General features: G+C 38.7%; 1 protein-coding gene across 10 annotated transcripts in view; it reads right to left on the bottom strand.

Annotated features, from left to right (window-relative positions):
* MBD5 (methyl-CpG binding domain protein 5) overlaps positions 1-24,954 on the bottom strand; it is a 149,103-nt gene that overhangs the window by 63,626 nt on the left and 60,523 nt on the right. For 8 of the 10 annotated variants that reach the window (XM_052791368.1, XM_052791375.1, XM_052791376.1 and 5 more), the window contains one exon: positions 3,327-3,464. The gene's annotated coding sequence lies outside the window, so the exon portion shown is untranslated. Of the gene's footprint in view, positions 1-3,326; positions 3,465-7,952; positions 8,077-23,044; positions 23,121-24,954 lie in introns of those variants that run through there. The other 2 variants (XM_052791371.1, XM_052791373.1) reach the window with 2 other exon arrangements.

Genomic DNA, 24,954 nt, shown 5'->3' with positions numbered 1-24,954 from the left:
TTTGTTCTGATTTACAGATCACGTATCTGGAATCTCTTTTAAAGCCATTTGTCATCATAGTAAAGGTCTCGGTTGCTGTTAAAACCTTCCCGCCTAACAGAAAACCCAGTGATACAAAATGTGAACAAAAAATTTCAGATAAGCCAAACAAACAGGCTATAAGCACATTATTCACCTAAAGTACATTGGCTGCAAATACCAAATACAGTATTTACTATGATTATTAAAATAACTTAGTTAAATTTATAAGCAAACCCTTTTTGCTTTCTTGGTGATGACCTGCTGTTTGGCTTTCATTGACTTTATTAGTACCACTAATTTAACTGAGTTATCAGTTGATCGGAATCTTCCCAATTTATGGGCAAAATTGGGGCACAGCATTTTGTAAAAATGGGCACCAGCGAGTCTTGGTTGTTCCAAACTGCATTTACCAACCCAGTAGAACCTTTCAGCAAACAGTTTTTTCATATGCAAACTACTTAGAAGAAAAATGATTAACTCGCTAAAGTTCTTCCCCAACCAGTATCACTTTGAAAATTACATCCCTATAAAATTATTAATATATGCTTAGATTTTCTTGAAGACTGGGGCACTAGACAGCTTCCGTGTTTAAGCACTATACGTTTAATGCTTCTGAACATTACAGGGCTTACCTGTTCTTAATACTGAATGTTTTTATGTATCTAGAATACTAACAAGGCACATCCAGTCCATAGATATTATTAAAATGATTAAAATAAAAAAAAATAAATCATACATAACAACAAAATTAGTATTATTGCTATTAGTAAAGTAAAGCCTCTTCCCCTTAGTTGAAAGGGTTAATCAACTTTGTTGAACAAACAACACTGTGAGTTTACAAATAGAAGGAGTCATAAAGCTCTAAATACTGAATATATGTGACTGAAAAAAAATACTGCATTTTAGCAGGTGAAGAATTGGGGTATTCAATGGACAGAGCTGCAGTGGAGGTAACTCACAACAAAGTCAGACATACTGTGAAAGGAGAACAATACAAATCTCACAGAGTTTGAGACACACTGAACTTTCTCCTGTGAAGCATCCACAAGGCTCACAAGGTTGGGGTCTGACCAATGGGCCTCAGCTACCAGCTTCAGCTTATCAACAAACTGAATGCCAATGTTTTCTAAATTACTCCAGCAATTCTAAATCTTAAAATCTAACATATAAATGGCATAACTTAAACATAAGAATTTCTTCTTCAATTGTAGAAATGACAGAATTTTTTAACTTGTTTCTGCTGTATATAAGCTGCATGAAATATTTCAAAGAATGAACATTTTTACATAGGTTATTCATAAAATTATAGATAAATAAGAATCCATGGCTTCACAACATAGCTTATCTTTACAGTAACAAACAGAAAGATGATATAACCTACCATTAAAGAATTTGCATACAAATAAATTTTAGATTGTAAGTTCACTATGGATATTACATTCTTCAGATAAAATTATTTATTAATGTTTAAACACATTGAAAGGTATTGATAAGAGACATTTTTATGAAGAACTTCCCCTGAGCATATAATGCTAATCACAGTAAACACTGTAAAACTAATTTACTGGTAACAATTTCAATAGATGGACAGAAGAGCCCCAAACCAAAACGTAAGTCATACTAGGGCTTAAAATAACTAGGTCATGTGGACAGTACTAAGGATTGAAGTAGCATCAGTAAAAGAAGCTTCTAATAAAGGCCTCAAGAAATCTACAGAAACACATTATCAAAATGAATTCAAATAAATAACCTGATTTTTAACATATCTAAATAAAATAGTAACAACAAATGAGTCACAAAAATTGTCCATACTGAGCATACAGAAATGGAAACATATAAGTAAAGATGTAATTACAAGTTTCTGCTGAAAAAATAGACATTAATTATGCATATGCCATTTACAAACTCACTAGCATCAAAATATTAGCACCATAGAGTCAGATGACCAGCTACAGAATACAGTTTTATGAATACTAAGCATAGACTACTGGTGATAATCAAAAGGCTCCTGTACGGTGAGCCAAGAGAGTTTTTGTGGCTAATTCAATAGGCTGTGCATTGCTTTTCCCCTCCTGAAAGTCTTGTTCTCATTCTCCTTTAAACCAGCCTTCCTATCTTTCTTTGCCTATTAGGAGCTAACAGTTTGTGTGATAAAGAATTAAAAATAAGCGTTTGTAAAAAAACTGCAAAGGATTTTATTTTTCAATTAAAAAAATGGACACTTGGCATTGAAAAAAGCACTTATACTTCTGAAGTCTGCTATTTAATGTAAGAAGGTGATTGTCACAGACTGTCCTAGCTGTTAGTAAATAGCACTGCATCACACGTGAAAAGAGCAGTTTATCATTCAGAGATAAGTACAGGACTTACACAGTGGCTACAATATGTTTATTTTTCAATTGCACATATATCCGTAACAATAAACTTCCCAATGAGCTCTCACCAAGTTGCAGGAATCTAATGGTGAATGTATTTCTGGGGAATAGACATCTGTTTTTTCAGTGCATGTGCTGTCTCATTCTCTTTGTGAGCTTTCTATTTACATAACAAGTCTGTGCTAACAGATTAAAAAAATCCTGTCCCCATCTAATCTCTTAAGATACATACAATATTCTTACAACTATGGTATTTGATGTATCTAAAATTAAAGATACTCTACTTTTCATAAGAACAAATGAAAAATACCAGAAAACGATCTTCCAGTAACAGAAACAAACTCAGGAACTTTTCAGTTGTGTGCTGTCACAAATGAGTAGTGAAAGAGAATGGCAGTCAGCCAGTTCTCTTTTGTCTTCAGGTAGGTTTTAAATATGTTTCTGCTAAAACAATCAACTTGATTATTGGCTGTTCCTCAGGTTATTCTTCCCATTTACCCTGTGGCATAACTGAAAAACACTCCTCCAGAAGAGTTAAATCCAAATCAGAGCCACAGGCTCCATGCTGGAAAACACTGGCAAAAGCTTAGAGACCTGTTTACAAGCATCCGGTCTGATTTTGTCTGATTTTATTTTCAACAATTGCTATTTTTATTTTGTTAAGTGGAAAAATCACACAAAATTATATTTAGTAGTTGCATCATCTTCCATAATATTAAAACCACGGTATCATTAATTTCTAGTGGTGGCACTGCTTTACCACCAGATAAACAACACTGCCTATAACACCAGCCTACTGAAAGCCCACCATTATTTCCTGACATATCAAATAAATCAGAAGAAACGATTTTAAAAATTGAAATCACTGTGTTTACTATCCATATGTATGTGAGAAAAAGAGAAAGAGTGGCAAAGAGAGAATTCACCTACCTCAAATCAGGAAGACTGGTGGAGGTAATCCACAAGGTTTTGGTGAGTCTCTGAACTTTTGGAAAGAATTAGAGAAGTGCTGTTTGTTCAAGTCTTTATGTTTCTTTGCCCGTTTTGTTGCGATAAAGCCGCTTCTTCCTGCAATAAAATACATGTTGTACTAAAACAAGATTTGCAGAAAGACAAGTTATCAATACCTGCGCTTCACATAGACTGCACAGCTTCTCTAACAGACTGCTTCACTACACAAAAACCATGGGAACATTCAGAAAAGCAAACATTGAACAAAACTGGTGAGTTTACCTAGGCACTCTCAGTAGTCAGTGAAGAAAGGTAGAGTCCAAAGTGTGACTTAAAATAATCTAATCTGATCCTAAATACAGCTATATTCTGAACTGCCCTCTAGAAGGATCTCTCTTTCTTCATTGACCACAAACACAAAATCAGGAGAACACCCTAGTGTCCAAGAGTTGGGTCCAAGTTTGGCTATATCCTCCACTGCTTTACACTTCCACAGAATTTAAAGCTACAGAAATAGAGGCCGCACAGCTGGAGAATGTATGAAAGGACTTTTTAATGCGATATTCTTGAGAAGATCTACCATAAAACTTCAGACAACTAAAATTGTAAAAAAAGATGCCCAGTTTTGCTTATTTATATCTAATTTATATACACATCTCTCTCTCTCTCTATACACACTTACACGCATACACATATATATAAATTAACATAAAAACCCCAATGTAGCTTAGATACCATTGAAAATAGATTTTAGACTTGTAGGCATTTTTCCCCAAAATGCCTTGTAGATTTTTCACCTAAAACAAACACAGCTACAACTAATTCTGTGACTTGAACGTGTGATGGAGAATCATGAACTCAGCCTAACCAGAGCGTTGTATTTAATTTTATTCTTATAACCAGCATAAACAGTGAGCGAAAATATCTTCGCATGACTACGCTTGGACTAACTACAGGGAATGACAGGATTTTCAGGTTTCCCCAACATAGACTCAGAACCTTGATCAATCCACAAGACCTGGCTTAAATCAGGGCTCTGTTAGCTCCTCAGCAGAAAGCTTGAAAACTATGGGGACACCAGGTTTTCTCCTTACTTCTGCATTTTCCTGGGACACTTCTCGAGGAGGAAACCCCCTATGTGTAGCCCCCCTTACTCAGGTTAGAGGGCACAACTCAACCCTCTGCTAAAAGGCTCCTCCTGCTCCAGGCTGCGGGTCGGTGCTGCTCCCTCTCCTGCGCAGAGGCTAACGCCGGTCCAGGGAATCAGATAAGGGAGCCGATTTGTGTATTTCTGCTGGATTAGTCTTAACCTAGATCGGTTCCCTAATCTCTGTGGCTGGAGGAATGCTCGTGCTGGACTAGACGCTTAGGAAGGAGTGGCATGTGTACAGGAATGAGTAACTCGAAGTGGAAGGAGCAGCAGCGAATTTGGCTCATGCCAGTCCAAAGTGCTTGGGGAAATCCAGTTTGTTTGCTCATTTATTTTATTTTAGAGTGCTGTAGTATTGAAAATACCTTCTTATCTCCTGTTTTCATAGGAGGACCACAGTATATTTCATTGTTTAAATAAAAGCAATATTTAGCTGTCTACATATTCAAAATGTATGATCCTAATTCTAAAATTTAACTGTTACGATACCAAAGAGCAGGTAGGCATGTCTAAAAAAAAAAATCTGTTTTGGGTACCTGACTAAAGTCATCATAAAGCTGTTGGAAATACTAATCTTGCTTCCTTACTGATTAGAATTCACATCTATTATTCGAATATTTGCCAGACCCAGTATCTGGAGAAAATGAAGTTAAAACATAACGGATGACATAAGAAAACAAGAAGCAAATATCCTACCTTCCAAGACTACCTTTGCATGAACATATGGCCTTTTCCAAGTATACTGTTCTTTTGTATGACAAGTTGGCCATATTAATAACAGTTCAAAAATGCATTTTAACTGCCTAACAACACAATATACCAAGTGAAAAACATTAAAGCTAAACCAAATACAATAACAACAGGCAGGTCTCTCAGAGAAGCTAAATTAAAAATTAGCTATAGCTATAAGGCTAACATACTAACACATTTCTTTTACTAACATGACATATAGCTATAAGGCTAACACACAAACATATTTATTTTATGTATGTGATATATAGCTATAAGGCTAACATACTAACATTTTTCACAGATTTGGCAACAGTATCGTTTGAGTGGATGTAGCTTTGAACGGAGAAGATGTAAGAAGGGATACTATCTATTTTTTTGTCTCCAGTTACAGGAAAAAAAAAAAGAAATGGAGTTTTAATTTGCAAGAGGAGAAAATCAGAGACATCAATTTAGTCAATAGTCTCAATCCTATAAATCCTGCATATCTGATACTTTCATAAAGAAAGTGACAAGTACTAATAATATATCTTACAACCATGAAAAGACTTTTATTTTATAAAAAGCCTTGGTTTTGACAGGAAAGGTGCATGCTACTATTCAGAAACAGCATACATGCAGTCTTCACCCCGCGATTTAAAAACTGAACGAAAACAATCAAATTGACAAATAGATCAGTTTCCGACTTTGAAGAAAATCACTCCCATGTACAACCCTGGGTAATAAAGCGGTAAGCACAGTGCAGGCCCGTGTACCATAGCACTCATCTTACCTAACTGCTGGTTGCTATGGCAAGCATTTGCCTGTATTTTGTACGTTAAACAGTAATATGTTTTCTGCTTCCTTGTTCTTGATATTTTGATGAAGTTAATACTCAAGATTAGGACCTGTAAGGTATGGAAACTGAAGGTTCTCTCAAATAATCATGCATTCCAATTTATTTTGGTTTTGTGAAAACATCTTAGAATTAAAAATTATTCATTAATTTAAAAATTATTTTCATTCATCTGTAACACAGCATTTTAAAAACTTGTGATTTATTTCCATTAGCTAGTTTGCATATCTGTTGTACATGCATTTCTATTTTCTAGCTCACAATGGAAATGTAATCTACTTTTCTCCTTCACTGATCTTTAATTTAATATAAAGATAACTGTGAAACTGATGAGAACTGAGATGATAAACAAATCATTTTAGTTCTGTATAATACCAATTTGTCTTTTCCCCTCCTTTTTTTCCTAAACAAATGTTGTTAGAGGTACAAAAGAATGCATTAGTAAAAAAATTTATTTAGTCATTACTACTGCAAACTAACAAATAACTAAGTTTCTTTCTGTACTTGTCTCTACCTGAAACGCAGTGGTATTTCAAAAGGTGCGTAAGAGCCAGCCATCAGTACAAGAGCCATTCTAATGAGGAGACGACAATGTTAATCCATTTTCTTCTTGATTTCTATGGCTAACATAAAGCCTTAACATACAAAATATAAATACCCCAAAGTGAACACATTTGATAACTCCAACAGCAGAGAGAAACAATTCTCTTCGCACCCCAGGGGTCCCCACCAGACTAACTGCACACTCAGCTGTCATCCACTGAAGAAAGATCCATGACAAAACCTGGTAATAGTCATAAACTTAAAAAAAAAAAACCAAACAAAAAAACCAAAAAAAAAACCAAAAAGGAAAGGAAAAAAAAGTATTTTTCTTTTGATAGGAATGTTGTTTTCCACTATCAGCAAATGCACACACTCCTCTCTTTCTTTCCACACATGAAAATAAAGAATTTGTAGATGGCTTCATTTGTTTGTTGCATCGTATCTTGACATTGGAAACAAGTGAAGAGAATTTGTCAGCGGGGTCAGTAGTCCTGGATTATGACTTTTAACCTCTCCTATACGTCGTAATGTATACGACTTGCAGAAACAGAGTCTCAAATGCATATTTACAAATTGCTTAAAGGCCAAAATACATGTTATATGCATTTTATTTACATTAACGTACATTCTTTTTGTACTGCTTGACAGGACACACAAATGTTGCCCTGCAGACAGCTGAACCCATCTTTCCTCCTGCCCCTCCAGCTGCTTGTGTGCTTCCACACTGTGCTGGAACTCGTCTTTCACTGATAAGGCCTAACTGAACCCACCAGTTATGATTCAGATTATTTTATATAAAAATATTTGCGTTGACACCAAGATTGTAAGCTTTTTCTGTTCCTCTAAGAACACGGTGTAAGCAGCTGAAGCACTGTACAAATACTTGAATAAATATACCAACAGCATAAGAAGCAGAAGAAACGGATACCTCGACTTCAAGGTTAAACTGTTATCCAAAGCCTCGAACTCATTAGGGAGACAAGAAATTTAATGCAGCAAGCACACCAACAGTTTGTACTTTTGCCTCATGATACTTTATCATCACATAATAAAGTGCCTTCTTTTAGACAGGACATTATGCTGCTGTTTAAAATTAAATCCCCCCAAAGGAAAATAACATAAACTTTTCTAAACTATGTTATTTCTTATTTAAAAATTCTTGGTGCAATTCTCCGTAACTGGCAACTCTCACGCAGGCCAAATGCTGCCACGACAGTTGACGGGAGGAGGACTCAATGACTTGTGTCCAGCACAGACTCTTTGTATCAATATCCTTCTGGTCTGGACTCAGTCTGCAACCAATGCCGGTGGCTGAGAAATCTGTTTTCTGCTAAATCTGAAACATTACCTCATACCTCTGAAGTTCATATGGAAAGGAATCACCCCACCCAGGAACATGAACACTACCACATATAAATGTTTTTTGTGTTGTTACTGCTCAGATATGAGATAACTGGAAACATTTAAGGAAGCTAAGAGAAAAAAGAAGGAAGAAAAAAAAAAAAAAAAGGTTGTTGCTTCACAATCTGCTCATCAGTAAACATGTTAAAGAGGAATTACTTTAAGGAAGGTCAGGGAATAGCTTTCACCACCACTACTAACTGCAGAGTCAATGGTTTTAACATGTTGAATTTTACTCTTTGTTTATTTAGTGATGTGACCAACTTCATCACCATAGCACACTGTCCGTATTCTTTGCTTCTATTATCCCTCTACGGCTAGAGGGTGTTAATCTCCTGGTAAAATGATAACCAAAGTCGTCATACACACAGATTTCATTATTATTATCTCCACAGCGCCTTACAATGTGTTAAAAATTGTCATGCTACAGAAAAGCCTGGACAGTGTGTACTGCAGCAAGTATCCCACCTGAAACTGGAAAGGCTGAGAAAGTTCAAAATCAATCCAGCAGATCTAAGGAGTCGTGGTAGTCCAGGGAAGTTCCCACTGACTGGAAAAGGGAAAACATGGAGCAGATCCCCTTGGAAACCATGCTAAGGCACATGGAAAATAAGGAGGTGGTTGGCGACAGCCAACATGGCTTCACTAAGGGCAAATTGTGCCTGACAAAATTGGTGGCCTTCTACGATGGGGTTACAGCGTTGGTGGATAAGGGAAGAGCAAATGACATCATCGACCTTGACTTGTGAAAAGCATCTGACACTGTCCCACACAACATTTTTATCTCTAAATTGGAGAGACATGGATTTGACGGATGGAGCACTCAGTGGGTAAGGAATTGGCTGGATGGTCGCACTCAAAGAGTTGTGGCCAACGGCTTGATGTCCGAGTGGAGACCAGAGACGAGTGGCGTTCCTCAGGGGTCAGTATTGGGACCAGGGCTGTTTAACACCTTTGTTGGCGACACGGACAGTGGGATTGAGGGCACCCTCAGCAAGTCTGACGATGACACCAAGCTGTGTTGTGTGGACATGAGGGAAGGAATGTCATCCAGAGGGACCTTGACAGGCTGGAGAGGTGGGCCCATGCAAACCTGATGAAGTTCAACACGGCCAAGTGCAAGGTCCTGCACATGGGTTGGGGCAATCCCAAGCACAAATACAGGCTGGGCAGAGAATGGATTCAGAGCAGCCCTGCGGAGAGGGACTTGGGGGTATTAGTGGATGAAAAACTGAACATGACCCAGCAATGTGCACTCGTAGCCCAGAAAGCCAACCGTATCCTGGGCTGCATCAAAAGCAGCGTGACCAGCAGGTCGAGGGAGGGGATTCTGTCCCGCTACTCTGCTCTGGTGAGACCCCACCTGCAGTACTGCGTTCAGCTCTGGGGTCCCCAACGTAAGAAGGACATGGACCTGCTCGAGCGGGTCCAGAGGAGGGCCACGAAGATGATCCGAGTGCTGGAGCACCTCTCCTATGAGGACAGGCTGACAGAGTTGGGCTTGTTCAGCCTGGAGAAGAGAAAGCTCCGGGCAGACCTTACAGCAGCCTGCCAGTACCTAAAGGGGGGCTACAGGAAAGCCAGAGAGGGACTTTCTACAAGGGCAGGTAGTGACAGGAAAAGGAGTAATGGCTTTGAACTGAAAGAGGGCAGATTTAGGCTAAATGTAAAGAAGTTCCTCATTGTGAGGGTGGTGAGGCACTGGAACAGTTTCCCAGAGAGGCTGTGGATGCCCCATCCCTGGCAGCGTTCAAGGCCAGGCTGGATGGGGCTTGGAGCAACCTGGTCTCGTGGAAGGTGTCCCTGCCCATGGCAGGGGGGTTGGAACTAGAGGATCTTTAAGGTCCCTTCCAACCCAAAGAACTCTATGATCCTATGATAAATTTACTTAGCAAAGGAATTTCATTTTACTACCCAGCACGTACCACGCTGCCTACTGAAGGCCGCCTCCTTCACCATCGAGGAATATTCATCATTGAGTTTCCTCTAAGTAGTTCTTTCAAACTGACGTTGCTACTAATTAGTACTACTAATTGTCCAATTCATTCATAAAGTATCAGGATGGTATTTTAATAATCCCCTGACACAGGACTCCTAAAGCAGAATTCAGTTTCTGGAATTCTAATTCTATTCTTGCTAAGGTTAATAGATGGTTTCCCACTGAGTTTAATATAATTCACATTGGATCACTACTGAGTCTATATTTATATAAAATGCCCTACTATTTGAATCTGTTTGATCATTTTAAAAATATCCACCTTATTTATTCATAGATAGAGGTCAAAATTCTCTAAAAATTTAGCCTAGGATTGAACAATTTTTCAGAAAGCTTCGATAGAGTTTATGAAGTCTGTTTTTAAGGTATTTCTAAGTACCATGGTACTAAATCATCAAACATTCCTTTGTTTTTTAGAAATATATATCACCTGCATTAAGGCCAAACAGAGACATGAAATAATATTAAGGTCCCTTAATGACAAACGTACCAAATGTCATTGGGGAAAAAAAAGTACCCATCCTCTTAAAAGGCTAATAAAACTCACTTCTTCATTGCAAGGTTTTCTGAAGCCTTATGAGGTTGGGAAAAGGCCAGCGATGAGAAAAATGCCTCAGACAATAGTTAATATATAAATATATCTAAGACCTCATGATGTCTTACTGGATTTACTAATTTGGAACTTTTATGGTGATCTTGGGCAATTATTGATACATACATCATGTATTGTTCTGGCCACTCCTGTGATCATAAAAATAATTATCCTCACTGCAGAATTTGACAAAGCCAAATTTTCCCTGAAACCACATTTTGAACACCAATCCGTACTGAAATTTAAAAATACTAATATCTATATAATATTTTATATAAATACAGAATATGTATATTATATAATTATGCATATTACGTAATTATACAAAATAAAAAAAATCCTAATCCAAGAAGCAAATAAAAACATACAGAAAGCTGGCAAGAGTAAACCATAATTTTAATCCGATTACTACTAAAGCAAAATTTTTTAACTTTTTATCCACAGAAAATTGATTTGACAATAGCCTACAACTACAGTGCACAGCAACATCCTACGGTCAATGAGAAAGCCATTCATAAAAGTGCAAACTCTGGACTGCCCTCTGACAAGCTTCTGCAGAGCAGGTCAGCAGTCAGCACTGCAAACCTGCCAGAATCCTTTCAGATTCTGGCTCAGAGAATGTCATGCTGGACAGGCCACAAAACCCATGCTCCCGAGCATGTGATAAAGGGATGTCTAGAGAACTCATCAAGCTTGGTGGGTATACCTCAGTTCCACTAGTTTGTTTCTGACATAGGAGCAAAGCAAAAATCCTCTTGCACAACTCCCCTTCTACCCCTCTGGCAGAAGCAGCTGTGATGCCTTCAGGGCTTTTGCTGGAAAGCTCGTTCCTGCACTCTCTCAACACCAACTCCTCTCGCTCCTTCACCTTTTCCTCTCCTCACCACGCTTTTCCTCTTGGATCTAATCCCCCACATGTATCAAGCAGACAGCCTGCACTTAGTACAGTCCTGAAAGTCTTCCTCATCTCCTGCTCAAGTCCTCTCCTAAACATCGGCTAGTTTAAGCAAGTGATTGATATGGAAGCATTTCTAGTCACATCAGACTTTTTCAGTTAAAAATCTAAAAATAGACAAATACCCAAGCTGGTAGTTTGTGCATGCAAAGCAAGGATGAAGACAGTTCTCTTAATCCACACCTATTCCCTGCTTCTTTCCTGGCACTAAGGAACTGTTCTCCCCAGAAGCAGGCTGGACCTCAGCAGTCCCACCGCCTTCCCATGGCCAGAAGCCCACTCATCTCCCCATCAACATTAAGAACTCCCACCCTAGAGATAAGATTTCAGCCACATAAGAGAGTATTTCCAAGCAAATGACCAAGCAATCCACAACGGTCTCGCTGGCAGACTTAGCATAGGTCACTGGTCGGATTTCCTGACGTCACAAAAATCAGGATGACCGAACCCAAGCCTATTTCCTAAAGCAGGATGCCATCCAGCTGTATTCAGCAAACTGTGAGGCTCTAAGTACTAATGTAAGAGTTTTAGGGAGGTAGCAGGTAAGGCTGCCTTGGGACTTGGGCATCCATGGTGTTTTCTGCCACACCATCCTCGCTTTCTGGCAGGCTGTCTCATTGCAGCGGATTGTAATTGGAAAAAAATTATAAATCAAATTCAGTGGCAATGATTGCAGTATTAGCTACAGCTGACATAGACAAAGCATTACATTAAACATCTCCTACAGCAAGTTGATCATAAGAATCATCCGATAGCGGTAAGTTAATTAGATTCTGATACTTAGTTCGATACCTAACAAAGATACTCAAGCATGAACTCAGCATTTACAATACTGAAAGAGAGTTGGTGTAAAGCTACCAGGGAGGCATTAAGAACCTTTGCTACACAGTTCTTAATTACCGCGAAAAAAGAGTAATTCCCAGACCATCACGTAAATGGCTACTGATACCTTTGCACTCAAAACCAGCTGTTTGACTGGATTTTAACTTTTTTTCAATTTGCAGATCACTACAAATAAAAAGTTTTCTATCTTCCAATTCCTTTTTTTAATGCAGTACTTTGCAATATAGAATTATGCAGGCTTGAGAATAATGAGTGGACAGAGGCATGTAACTGGTTTATTGGTCTGGTTTGCACACTTTATTATGCAAAACAGAAGTGATAATTTTTACTTGATAAAATACCATGTTCTTTTTACTCTGAGCAATTCACCAACAAGAAAGAACAAGGCAGATTCCCAAGCTAAAAATTAAAGGTGCCAATGTATGACAAAGTGTCATGTCACCTAGTCAAACTGCAAATGAAAAGCCAGAAAAAACATCATGTCATTAAAAACTTATAATAATTTTTCAGAAAAAAACTTATTACACAGCATTGTAAATTTACTATCCCTTTGGTTTACTGAGATAACCAAATAGCTTCTGGGGGAAGATGATGAAAACAGAACTAGAAAGAATTGCCTCAGCAAGCCCCCCCTTCCCAAACACACTCCTCCCCCTCAACACTTCCACAAACGTAGATGCAATTTTTTATTACCAAGGGCAACAAGAAAAGCTTCCGTAGGTATGTTGGTGATAAAAGGAAGACTAAGGAAAACGTGGGCCCTCTCTGTAAGAAAACGGGAGACCTGATTACCTGGGATATGGAAAAGGCTGAGAAACTCTAATGACTTTTTTGCCTCAGTCTTCACCGCCAAGTGCTCCAGCCACACCGCCCAAGATGCAGAAGGTAAAGGAAGGGACTGGGAGAATGAAGAACTGCCCACTGTAGGAGAAGATCAGGTTTGATACCATCTAAGGAACCTGAAGGTGCACAAGTCCATTGGACCTGATGAGATGCATCCACAGGTCCTGAGGGAACTGATGGAGGAAGTGGCTAAGTCACCGTCCATATTTGAGAAGTCGTGGCAGTCCAGGGAAGTTCCCACTGACTGGAAAAGGGAAAACATAATGCTCATTTTTAAAAAGGGGAAAAAGGAAGACCTGGGCAACTACAGGCCAGTCAGTCCTACCTCTGTGCCTGATCATGGAGCACACCCTCCTGGAAACTATGCTAAGGCACATGGAAAATAAGGAGGTGGTTGGTGACAGCCAACATGGCTTCACTAAGGGCAAATTGTGCCTGACAAAATTGGTGGCCTTCTACGATGGGGTTACAGCGTTGGTGGATAAGGGAAGAGCAAATGACATCATCGACCTTGACTTGTGAAAAGCATCTGACACTGTCCCACACAACATTTTTATCTCTAAATTGGAGAGACATGGATTTGATGGATGGAGCACTCAGTGGGTAAGGAACTGGCTGAATGGTCGCACTCAAAGAGTTGCGGCCAACGGCTCGATGTCCAAGTGGAGACCAGAGACGAGTGGCGTTCCTCAGGGGTCGGTATTGGGACCAGGGCTGTTTAACATCTTTGTTGGGATTGTTCAGCCTGGAGAAGAGAAAGCTCCGGGCAGACCTTACAGCAGCCTGCCAGTACCTAAAGGGGGCCTACAAGAAAGCCGGAGAGGGACTTTTTACAAGGGCAGGTAGTGACAGGAAAAGGAGTAATGGCTTTGAACTGAAAGAGGGCAGATTTAGGCTAAATGTAAAGAAGTTCCTCATTGTGAGGGTGGTGAGGCACTGGAACAGTTTCCCAGAGAGGCTGTGGCTGCCCCATCCCTGGCAGCGTTCAAGGCCAGGTTGGATGGGGCTTGGAGCAACCTGGTCTAGTGGAAGGTGTCCCTGCCCGTGGCAGGGGGGTTGGAACTAGAGGATCTTTAAGGTCCCTTCCAACCCAAACCATTTTAGGATTCTTTGATCACATGTCTGCTCTACAAGCATTATTAGACAAGAAAAAGAGGACACAGGAGAAAAAAAAAAGCATTTGAAGTTGTCAAAGTGTTCGGCAGTAAATCAACAATAGGAGTAGGTAAGAACCAGATTTTTGAAATTAAATACAGAAATTTATGTTGAAGTGTTAAAGACAAAAAGCTATTGCAACAACAAGAAATCCTTTAAAAAAATAATCACAGATTTAACTTTTTTCTCTAAGTTTGTTATATTCCAAAATCTACAATGAATTCAAAATATAAATTGCGTTAGGTTTCTTGCTTCTAAAATATTTTTTGGGAAGCAATTCAATGAATGGCTGTATTAATACTGTCATACAGAGATCAAGAAAAGTGTTTCATACGTTAGAGCAGCTAACAAACGAATTTTGCTAGCTTCATCTTAGCCAGCTTTTCACATCAGCGGAGCACACAGAAAAAGGATCCAAGAACAAGACTTTCAGTAATAGTGAACAGATAACTCTGTTACACCTAAGTTTGTTTTTTAATTACAAGTTTTTATGTGAAATTTTCTCTACCACTAAAAACCCCACCCTTTCAAGCCAAAGAAACTTCTAATATACAGTGCAAAAGACTTAAATTGTTTAAGGCCTCCAGTCATTAACAAGATGTTAAACAATTTTAATTGCTTTGCAAGCAATCTTAACTTAATAATTAAAAAAACAAGTGTAATAGCAGCATAGCCTCAGAATTTTGTATGGATCTAGGAACACTGAATTACACAGTGTCAACTGGTCTAATTTAATGACTGGATTTTTTCCTTCTTCACAGAACCACAAGCTAAGTGTCCCAGTTCCTTCATGCATGTTTTTACACTGTCTGGATTTAGGTTTAATGTAAGAGAAAGTTTCTGACCCCTGAAGCTTGTTTCCTCTTCTGTACTTGTAAACTTCTCTAATTCTAAGGTATGATGGCTGGTAGGAAGGGGTTAATGGGAGCTTCCAGATGACAGAATTCACTTCCCAAAGAGAGTACCGAGACATCTGTTCAAGGAGAAAAACTTTAAATTCCTACTGAATTATGCTAGATTGAAATTGATGGGACAATCACATCCCCTGGCAGCTACTAATCTGGTAGATAAAAAGACTTCTATTCAAACCAAGTGCTGAGATACTAACGGTGAGCTGAAGCCTAAGGATCAAAGCACATCTTCATCTTAATGCAAACTTGCTTTAAATTTGACAGCTGTAAGAGTACACTTCCCAAGTTTTTGGAAGCGGTGCTCAGTGGCTTTGGTCTGACATGTAATAAGCCAGACATGCCAGGTCCAGCTACTTGGACTGCCTGATCTGCCAACCGCCTGCACCTAAAGTGAGGAGCAGAGTGGCGAGACAGCAGAGTACGGCAGATGGAACTGAAGCCACCTATAGGGACCTATAGGCTGTCTCCCTCATCAGGAAACCAGAAACTACAGGTGTCTGGGCACATACTTCATGTAGAAACTTCTTCCTTACCTTACAACACATGTAAGTTGATGCTCCGTGAGACAGCCTCCCCTGTATTTCAGTATTTTTGAGCTCTTAACTACTAAAAACTGATCCAAACCAAACAGGTGCATGCCTGACAAAGTAACTGAATGGTTGCGCTGCCTTCAAAAAGCACTCATGGCTGAAAGTAATTGCATACACGAAGAATTTGATTAGATTTTAAAAATGTCTTACGGGGGATGGCAGTACGTAGCTATGTCAATGGAGAAATTTTCAGTCAGTTTTTTTGAACTTATGAACGTGGAAACTTGTGGCAAACACACCTAAACAAAAGTTGGGACCTAAAATAACCATGTGAAATTCTACTTTCAGCCTCACTTTGGATTAGCAAGATGATCAACACTTGAGGAACTTCACCTGAGGAACTAAAGACCTGCAGTCTTATCTTAGTGTAAGAAGATGTCAACAAAACATGGTCATACATAAAGACACAAGAGTAAGCTATTATATAAAATGGCAATGTGCAGTAGTGCATTAGGAAATACCTATTTTAGCTACTGCTCAATTTCAGAGAACAGATGGAAATATTTAAAGTTTGGGCAACAAGAATTATTTCTTAATAATTCAATAATTTCTTAATAATATCAAGATAGCCTGAAAAACAGATAAGAATGCCTTTAATTCTCTGTGAACTGAGATCTGTGCCTAATGTGGCTAGTTTAACACCCCAATCATTAGTGATAAGATTTTAAAACAGTCAAAACAGTTTTCTGCTCTATGGCATCATCCAAAGTTTCTAGCAGCCTCATAATATATTAACTGGGGAATATGTCAGTATACTCTTCTTGACATTCTGCACTAGCAGGTACAAATAACAGCGTTCAAGTCTTTCCTCAACTCCAGTAGCTACAATATTTTTGAGGGTTATGTTCTTGAATACTTCTAGTAACATGTACCACATCAAAAGTTTTGATGCTAGGGAAAGTGACTCACCTTACACACAAAACAAGAGTTTCAGAGGAAATTTAGAAAGAAAGCCTGATGTCCTTTCAAAAAGCCAACACAAGCACTATTAAAATTAACCTCCAAATGTGTTGTTATAATGTGAAACGCCTAACCAAGCCACAATACAGAATATGAACATTACTAAAAAAGTCGCAATGCTGTAAAAGTTCACATATGTAATAGTTAGCTGTTACTAAGTGGAATGACTGCACTAGTAATTTTTAAGTAGGGGTCCAAATAGTCAACACGAACCAGATACAGTCTTCTGAATTATTTATTTTTTGAACTATAAACATGTCCTCTGCTAAACTACCAAAATTAAGAATCTACTCATGCAGCTAGATCCTCATCTTGCGTACCAGGCTTCGCTACAAAGCAGCATAAGTTTACTCAGGGTAAGAATTTATCCTAAAACATACACAAAACTGTAGTAAATGGAAACAGTCAAATCATTTGTCTGTAGCTACTGTAGCTCAGCCCAACTAAGCACACTATGGTAAATACTGTAGCGTAAAATAAGTTTGTAATTCAGCACCTTCAAGTATTTTAGGCAGCAGAGAAAAATGAGCATTTAAAACAAGGTTTTTCTTTAAACAGACTTTTGGTTTATTCTTCCAAAGAAACCTTAAATACAGAAGATACGAATTTACCTGCACAGAAGTAACACTGTACCCTAGAATTCCTCATATTATCATCAAGAACTATTGTTATACACACGTACCAAAATATTTTATATCAGTATTTCTTCCCACTTGATGTAACCAAGTCATTTTGCGGCAGAGTTAATTTGACAGCACAGAGTCTAACTATCCTTTCTGCTTTTTTAATTTTATTCGTTGTCTTAGTCCATATACAAATCCCACAGCAAACTCTAAATTTGTTGCAACTGCACACTGAATGGTAGGCTGGGCCCTTGCAACACCAGTCTCAAAGCTGAAAATGCAAAATTTATGTGCAAGTATTAAAGAGCACAAGTCTGTTGAAGCAGTCAGATTTCACATTGGTCTTCTAAATTCTTCTCAGCTGAACCCCACAGTCCTGAACTTTACCAACTGCAGACTATTTAGCATCTCTGTATTAATTTTGCTGATATGTTTGATAGAAATGCGTTTTTGGAGCACGCTCTCCAGATGCCACTTATCAGTAGAGAAGACTAATGCATAAAACCAATAAAAAGGAATAGAAGCTGATTTTAATCTCTGCTTTCAAATTTTTGTGCAATCAGCAATAGAAGACGACTTGGAGACTGCCATGTGTGCAACTAGGTGTTCTCATACCGAGAAGTACATCTAATACACCTTCAGAGTAAAGATTTTCTCTGCCCAAAATGACTACAGACACAGGCAGGGACTGTCACCCTATAAAGACAGTTTGAGATATGGGACTTTTGAGAAGCTAAGGTAAACTAAAAAGCTGAAGAGGTAGAATTTTTTCATTTTTTTTTCTTTCCCACTGTTAAAGAGTAGCACTTTTTAAAAACCTAATCCATGAAGCTTTTTGGAACTATAGCAAGATAATTTAACACATTATGCTACTATGTAGTTGAGGTCACACATACTGATATTCATGTTTTGCATGAATTTTGAATATCCTTAGCATTATGTTATTTGACATTCATGGAATCATCTCAGGTTAAGCCAAATGGCAATATATTGCATTGGGTTGTATTTTAGTAACTGCAACGCTGCGAGCTTAGCAAGGAATTCAGGACTTCAGGTATTTTGTATTATTGCAACGGCACTATATGTACATTTACATACAGTAACTATTATATCAACGGAAAAGTTATTCAGTAATTTACAGGCATAGCACTTAAGCACAATTATCAACTCTGAAACCCATCAATTTGATTTTTTCTTTCTTCTTTTTAGCTGGCACTAGCACAAGAAGTTCTGGCATAGATTGTTTTCAGTTTGCACACATTTAAAACCAGTGTTGACTTCCTGGGACAGCTGATTTAAAATTGCCATGTTCCCTTTAACTGAGCAAGATTTACAAGAGAGCCATAAAGACTTCTTGTACTATTAACTGTTTGATTTCCAGCACTCTAGAGCAAGGCTAATTTTCTCTTTCCACTATATACTGAAGTGACTTTCTCAAATCAAGGAAAAATGTAACAGGACTTCCTAGAGGTGGTGTGCCTCCTCTCCTCTCTAACCCATATACACCATAAGCACAGATACCCCAGGATTTCTCCATGGCAAAGCACAATATTTCTTTCTGGGGGCTGGCTGGACAGCCGTCTATCTGCTTCCTGAACTGGAAAGTACGCAAGATTTCAAAACTTTTTTCACTTCCCCAAGCATCCCGGTCTGGCAGCTCAGAGCTCAGACCACTGCTCAGGTCTGAGCCTTTACAGCCACCAGCACCCTGGAGTGAAGCAGAAGCACTACGAGAGCTCCCCAGGGAAGTGGTGGAGTCACCATCCCTGGAGGGATTTAAAAGATGGATAGATCTGGCACTTCGGGACATGATTTAGTGGTGGACTTGGCAGTGTTAGGTTTATGGTTGGACTCAATGATCTTAAAAGTCTTTTCCAACCTAAACAATTCTATGATTCTATGAGGTGCTGATCAAATTTATGGCTGAGACCAAATGATCTGTACCCTTGCCCAACCAAAAATCTAGCCAAAGAACAGTGATTTAAAAATACTGTTCATAGAAAATTATATGAGAGAGAGAACGAAAGAGAAGAAAGGAAAGAAAGAAAAAAGGAAGGAAAGAAGGGAAAGAAAGAAAGAGAAGCATGTGAACCTATGAGAAAGAACTGTGAGTACTGTACAAAGATATGCACATATTTTGGATACGAGAGGGACAAGCTTTTTGTCCTGTTAAACCACAGATGCCTGCTGCACCCGAGATCATATCTGCAGACAAATCCTGATCTTGAGATCGAACTGTAAGCACAGGATACAAGGACTCACTCCACTCTCCCAGTCCCTAAAAGACATCTCTCCTTCACTGCTCTCCCTGAGGATGGACAGTATTTCCCAGCAGTTTCATACACCTCAGAGCACACAGAAAGCCAAGGGACATTGAGGACAAACTATCTGCTCTTTGCATGCCTGTGCAACTTCAGATGCTTGATGCTGTTTAGCAGGGGTTTTTTTTTGTTTTCTAATTATCAACTTATACATTCTCTGAATTTCCTTTTTTTGTTTTATTAAGTAGCTGTTATATTTTTGGATTTAATAAAGTGCCAGGGATATAACACAACTCTGAGCTTAGTTTTTGTTTTTCAGAAGGGACAAAAAGGAACAGGCATCCAATTTATTTTTGGTATCGTTTCGTTTAACAGCAATGCTAAACATATTCTTCCATATTTTGCGTAAGATGTGATACTGCTGTTCAGGTGCATACTAACAGTTACCAGATAGCTTTCTGGAATGTTAATTTTATTTCAACAGAAACATTTGAAGCATAAATAGTTTACAAAATGAGAAAGCAGGATGAAATTATGAAAGCAATCAGAACTGACAGCGTATGATGCTAAGGTAACATATTTTGTAAGTGCCTAAGTAATACATCAGATTTCCCTACCTCCTTAGTAAGAGCTCATTCCATCTCCTCCTGCTCTCCCTGCTGCCAGCCCCATCTCCCTTAGCACAGGAAACAATTCTTCAAACTGTGGAAGACGAGCTGAAAGTCTATTACTTCTAACTTAGTCATCAGTAATTACCTTGCTTTAGCATCACATATATTATACAAAACTCACCATGTGCCGTTACTACTGGGCAGGTATCACTCTGAGTCTTGCAGCCCAGGTGTGACGCTTCCTCCTGCCTCTCTAATTGTCCCATGCATGACCTATGGATACCCAACTCTCGAGGTACCCTACCTTTAACAGGGTGAAGTTATTAGCTATTAAGCTTCTTTTGGAAGCATTCTTTGGAATGCTGTAAAACCTGGTATTTTTTTAAACACCTAACAAGTGTTTAAAAGCTTTCCCAAGTACAAGTTTTCCCAAACTGATTTACTCAGTTTTATCTCCTCCTGGACACACACTGATATATTGCACAATGGAAACATGCAGTTTCTGTCAAAAGCCTTGGCATAATCTGGGACTTGAAGCATTGAGAACTGCTGCCCACGCCATGTAAGTGTCCATCATAAAAGCACTAGCTGTTGATGTCCTACTATCAGATGCTATATTCACCACCACACTAGTGAAACATCCAAACAGTACTTCACACAGAATGGAAACCTCCTCCTGGTGAGTCATCAGGATTTTTTCTTTTTTTTTTTAGCACCAATACGGATCAGAGTAAATTAACAGACATGCAGGAAAGCTCTCCTCCTGCATCCCAAATCTCTAAAGCCATTTTTGGACTTGTGCGCATGAACCACTGAAACAACAACAGATGAAGAGACAGCTTGATTCCTGAAAAGGACTGGCCAAAGGCCTTAAATCTTGTACTTCTGTCAAAATACATCCAAAGATATCATATGTTAAATCTATTGAAAGCTGACTGTTAAAAACTTAAATCAACCTAATTAGGTAGACAGCTAGCCCTACCATTCTTTATTACGGAGTTATGAAATGACAAAGGTAAAAAGCATACAGGCTCTAGAGATCACCAACATTTGCATTTGAAACTACACCAAGATCATGTATCTGAGGGTGAGGTGAGTGAATATTAGATAAAATGCAAGTTCTTCTAATGTTCAAAGACTGCCTTGAAGGTGTAGCACGTTTTTAGCTATTTTAGCATATTTTCTTTAGAAGCACAGATTAGGTTTGGGTTTTTATTGTACTCTTTTGCTTCCAAGTCTTGAAAGTATTAAGTCAGCGTTCTCTGCTTTGAGCTTTCAGAAATAAACTTCGGTATTTTGTTTTACTGTCAAGCCTTGAACTGCAGTGGACAAGGACAAGCTCGGGGTATGCTGCCTCTGTAGGGGCGACTGGTCAGGAGGGAGCAGTGCATGAAGACAGGCAAGTGAAACCTATCTGAAAATGGGTGCCTGAAGTACCTGGGGGCAAAGGATTGTCTGTGCAGTCTTTAAAGATCCCATGTCGGCAACTGCATGGTCAGACACCAATTTCTGGAGAGCTCTTCTTCAGCAGATGCAGAAGAGGGAACTTTGAGGGGTACACAACGAACACATTCAACATAGATTGGGACAAATCCAGATGTGTCAGAGGTTACCCCACCATTTACATTTGCTGGCCAAACCCTGAATCTAGTAATTTATTGCACTTAGATCACCAAATTGCAGAAAAATCTACAAAAAAAATAATCCATGTTTAATTTCTCTAGAAAATCTTCACAGGAGAACCTCATTAGAAACATCTTCAATACTCCTGCAAAATCTTTTATTTTTTCCCTTTTATTAGAGCAAAAGAATCAAGGAAATGAACAACAGAGATGGCTTCAGCATTCAGACAGGGTTCCTTAATGTTGTCAATGAACAGTTTTTAGATGGGACAAAATACTAGATCAGTTCAAGGACAGATAAGAAAAAAATTTAACTGATACCGAATCTCTAGCCTAGAGCTCATATTACAAAACACACTGCAAAAATACCTAAATGTGTCAAATCCAGAAGAAGGGCCAGGTGTTTCAAATGAGATGCCATCCAGAATGTAGCAACGAAACACACTTCAATCAATACAGCGCTGCACTTTGTGAACATAACTGAAATGTTTTTTCAGTTCTGCCATCAATTTCCACAGAGCCAGGACCTAACTCAGACTTCAGTAATTGCATATGAACAATGACTGTATCCTCAAATCTGTCTGCTTTAAAATCACCTTTTAATCAACACTAAATGACCATATTTAGTTCAATGCTAAAACATATAGTTCAAACCTAGATTCATGTTTTATAAACTTCTATTTCCACCTAAACAAATAATTTACTGTTGTGTCTGTCCAGTAGATATTTTGTACACTGTGGTTTGTTCCCCTGCACCCTGCCTTTTCAGTGAAAACATCCCATTATTGTAAATATTATATTAACTTGAATCTAAGCTAAAACTTACTCTAAGGAACACAGTCCTGCTATTCCAACATATAAGGAAGAACCTATAGGCCCCGAAACCTCTCCTTGCTTCCCTTCCCTTCAGCTCACTTGCCAGCAAGTTCAGTTCCCAGGCTGAAGGGCTAAACTGGTTTTAGCTTCTTATATACTTAGTTCTGGATTTAGGAATTGATCATGGAGGAGTAAGTCAGACCCTTCTTTCCTTCCAGTCAAAAATGTAATCCCCCTGACCCAAACCCAGAAGTCACTTACGGCTTTAGCTGCTCCACCAGAAGAGCTCCGTAACGGGAAAGGACAGACCGTGCCGGTCACAGAGCACTGAGGGATTCTGCAGTAAGTCAGTACCTGGAGTTTAGGCGCTAAATATACAGCAGTGTAATTTTTCCATATCACAGAATTTTGTGTTTAACTATATACTTGGGGCAGCACTAGCCTTAAAAAAATGCTTCAGCCTCCAAAAAATCTCTAAATTCTATTTAACATCCACCACATTGTTTCTATCAGCAACTTAGGGGATAAAGCAATAAGGCATGTCAGTAGTATAGGTGCAAACTTACTATGCTATGTATCAATTTTATGCTAGAGAGCCATAGCAAAAGTATGCTAGGCTGTGTTTCTTAGCACACTGTATGGCAGATCATCTTCACATAAACGGCCTTCACAAACTTTTCCCAATTGGCATAATTTTTTCTTTTTGCAAATAATGCAAGAAAATGCTAAAGCATGCGTAGAGCTAAGGGAGATGAAGAAAGTATACCACACTATAACAACAAGAAGCAACAAAACTATGAAAGATTTAGTACATATAAACAAACAGAAAATATTAAATCCTTCCAGATGAAAGGTAGAGCAGTATTAATTTTATATAAAATGCAATTTCTTACTATAATAGGTAATTAAATATGGAAACAGTTTTCTAGGTGAAATGGTGAACTCACTATCCCTTCCAGGCTTCGAAACAAGATCAGGTAGCTTTCAAATAGGTGAGCTTTAATCCAGGTTCTGCTGAAGGAAGCCAGAAAACAGTCACTGTGGTCTCTTCTGACCTTTGGGTTTTTAAATTGCCTCACTCTCCCTTAGATGCCTAGAAAAAAAAGGACCCTTCTTGGGCAGGAAAGTAAAACAAGCAGAGTAGATGTATAGGTGGAAGACACTACTAAAGAATCTATGTCCAATTGAAGGCACCACTCCCAGCTTCGCTCGAAGATATGCTTTTACAACACGTATTTCTAGTTTGAAAGCATTTTATCATTGATCAGCTGCACTTCACTCTTTTGCAAAAGTACTTAAACGTAACTTTGTGCATTAAGCATGCGTTCATAGAGTCTGCTTCACTGGGGAAACAGGCGGCAGCTATGCGAAATGCAGCTTGTCTCTCTTCACCCTGCTTCCCAAATGAGCACCATCTGATGCAGTGTGTGGTCTACATCTCCGGACCTTGCTGCTTCAGTCTCATCAGCTTGTTCCCTACCCCCTCTCCCTGCAGCTGCAGCCAGGCTGGTTCATTTGTAATTATAAACCATCTTTTACTGTCTCAGATGGAATTTTGGCTTTGCATTCCTATAGCCCGAATCAAAAGTATTCATAAAGAATGCATAATTTTATATGTTTATGTGGGACAATTGTGATAATCTAATCTGAGAGCATCGAACCTCATTCGGAAACATCTGTGTCAAACCAGTGACTTGTCCTCTCACATGAAAGAGAGGATTTCAGAACATCGTATCTTACAGCTGAATGACAGTCCCCTCCAGTTGTTACAGTGGACATTTAACTTCAGTAGAACTGGGAATGACAAGCTTTTTGGGAAATGTACCAGGTGATCATGCTAAAGCAGTGACCCATTTTGCTAACAAGAACCTAGAAAGATCTTTCTTATGTCCTAGGAGGGCAAGAAAGCCACCATTTTCCAAGATATTTTGTGCCGCCAAAACGAAACGTCAATATTCTGCTCACACTGTGAAGACAAGGCTCTTCTTTTTTTTAAGAAAATGGACTAAATAAAAATAGGTATGTTTAGGATGGTACTCCCACCGTCCGAAACATGTAGGCAAAAAGTGAATTTGTTGTGTCATTTGAAATAGCATACCTGTTTTTAGAGATTTGAAATGTACTTCAAATTGTAGATCAACAAAACCCGATTTAAGAAAAATAACGAAAAT

This window comes from Harpia harpyja, chromosome 7, assembly GCF_026419915.1.
Source record: "Harpia harpyja isolate bHarHar1 chromosome 7, bHarHar1 primary haplotype, whole genome shotgun sequence".
NCBI lineage: Eukaryota > Metazoa > Chordata > Aves > Accipitriformes > Accipitridae > Harpia > Harpia harpyja.
Note: the sequence above shows the minus strand (reverse complement) of the source record. Positions and strands in the feature narration are given on the sequence as shown.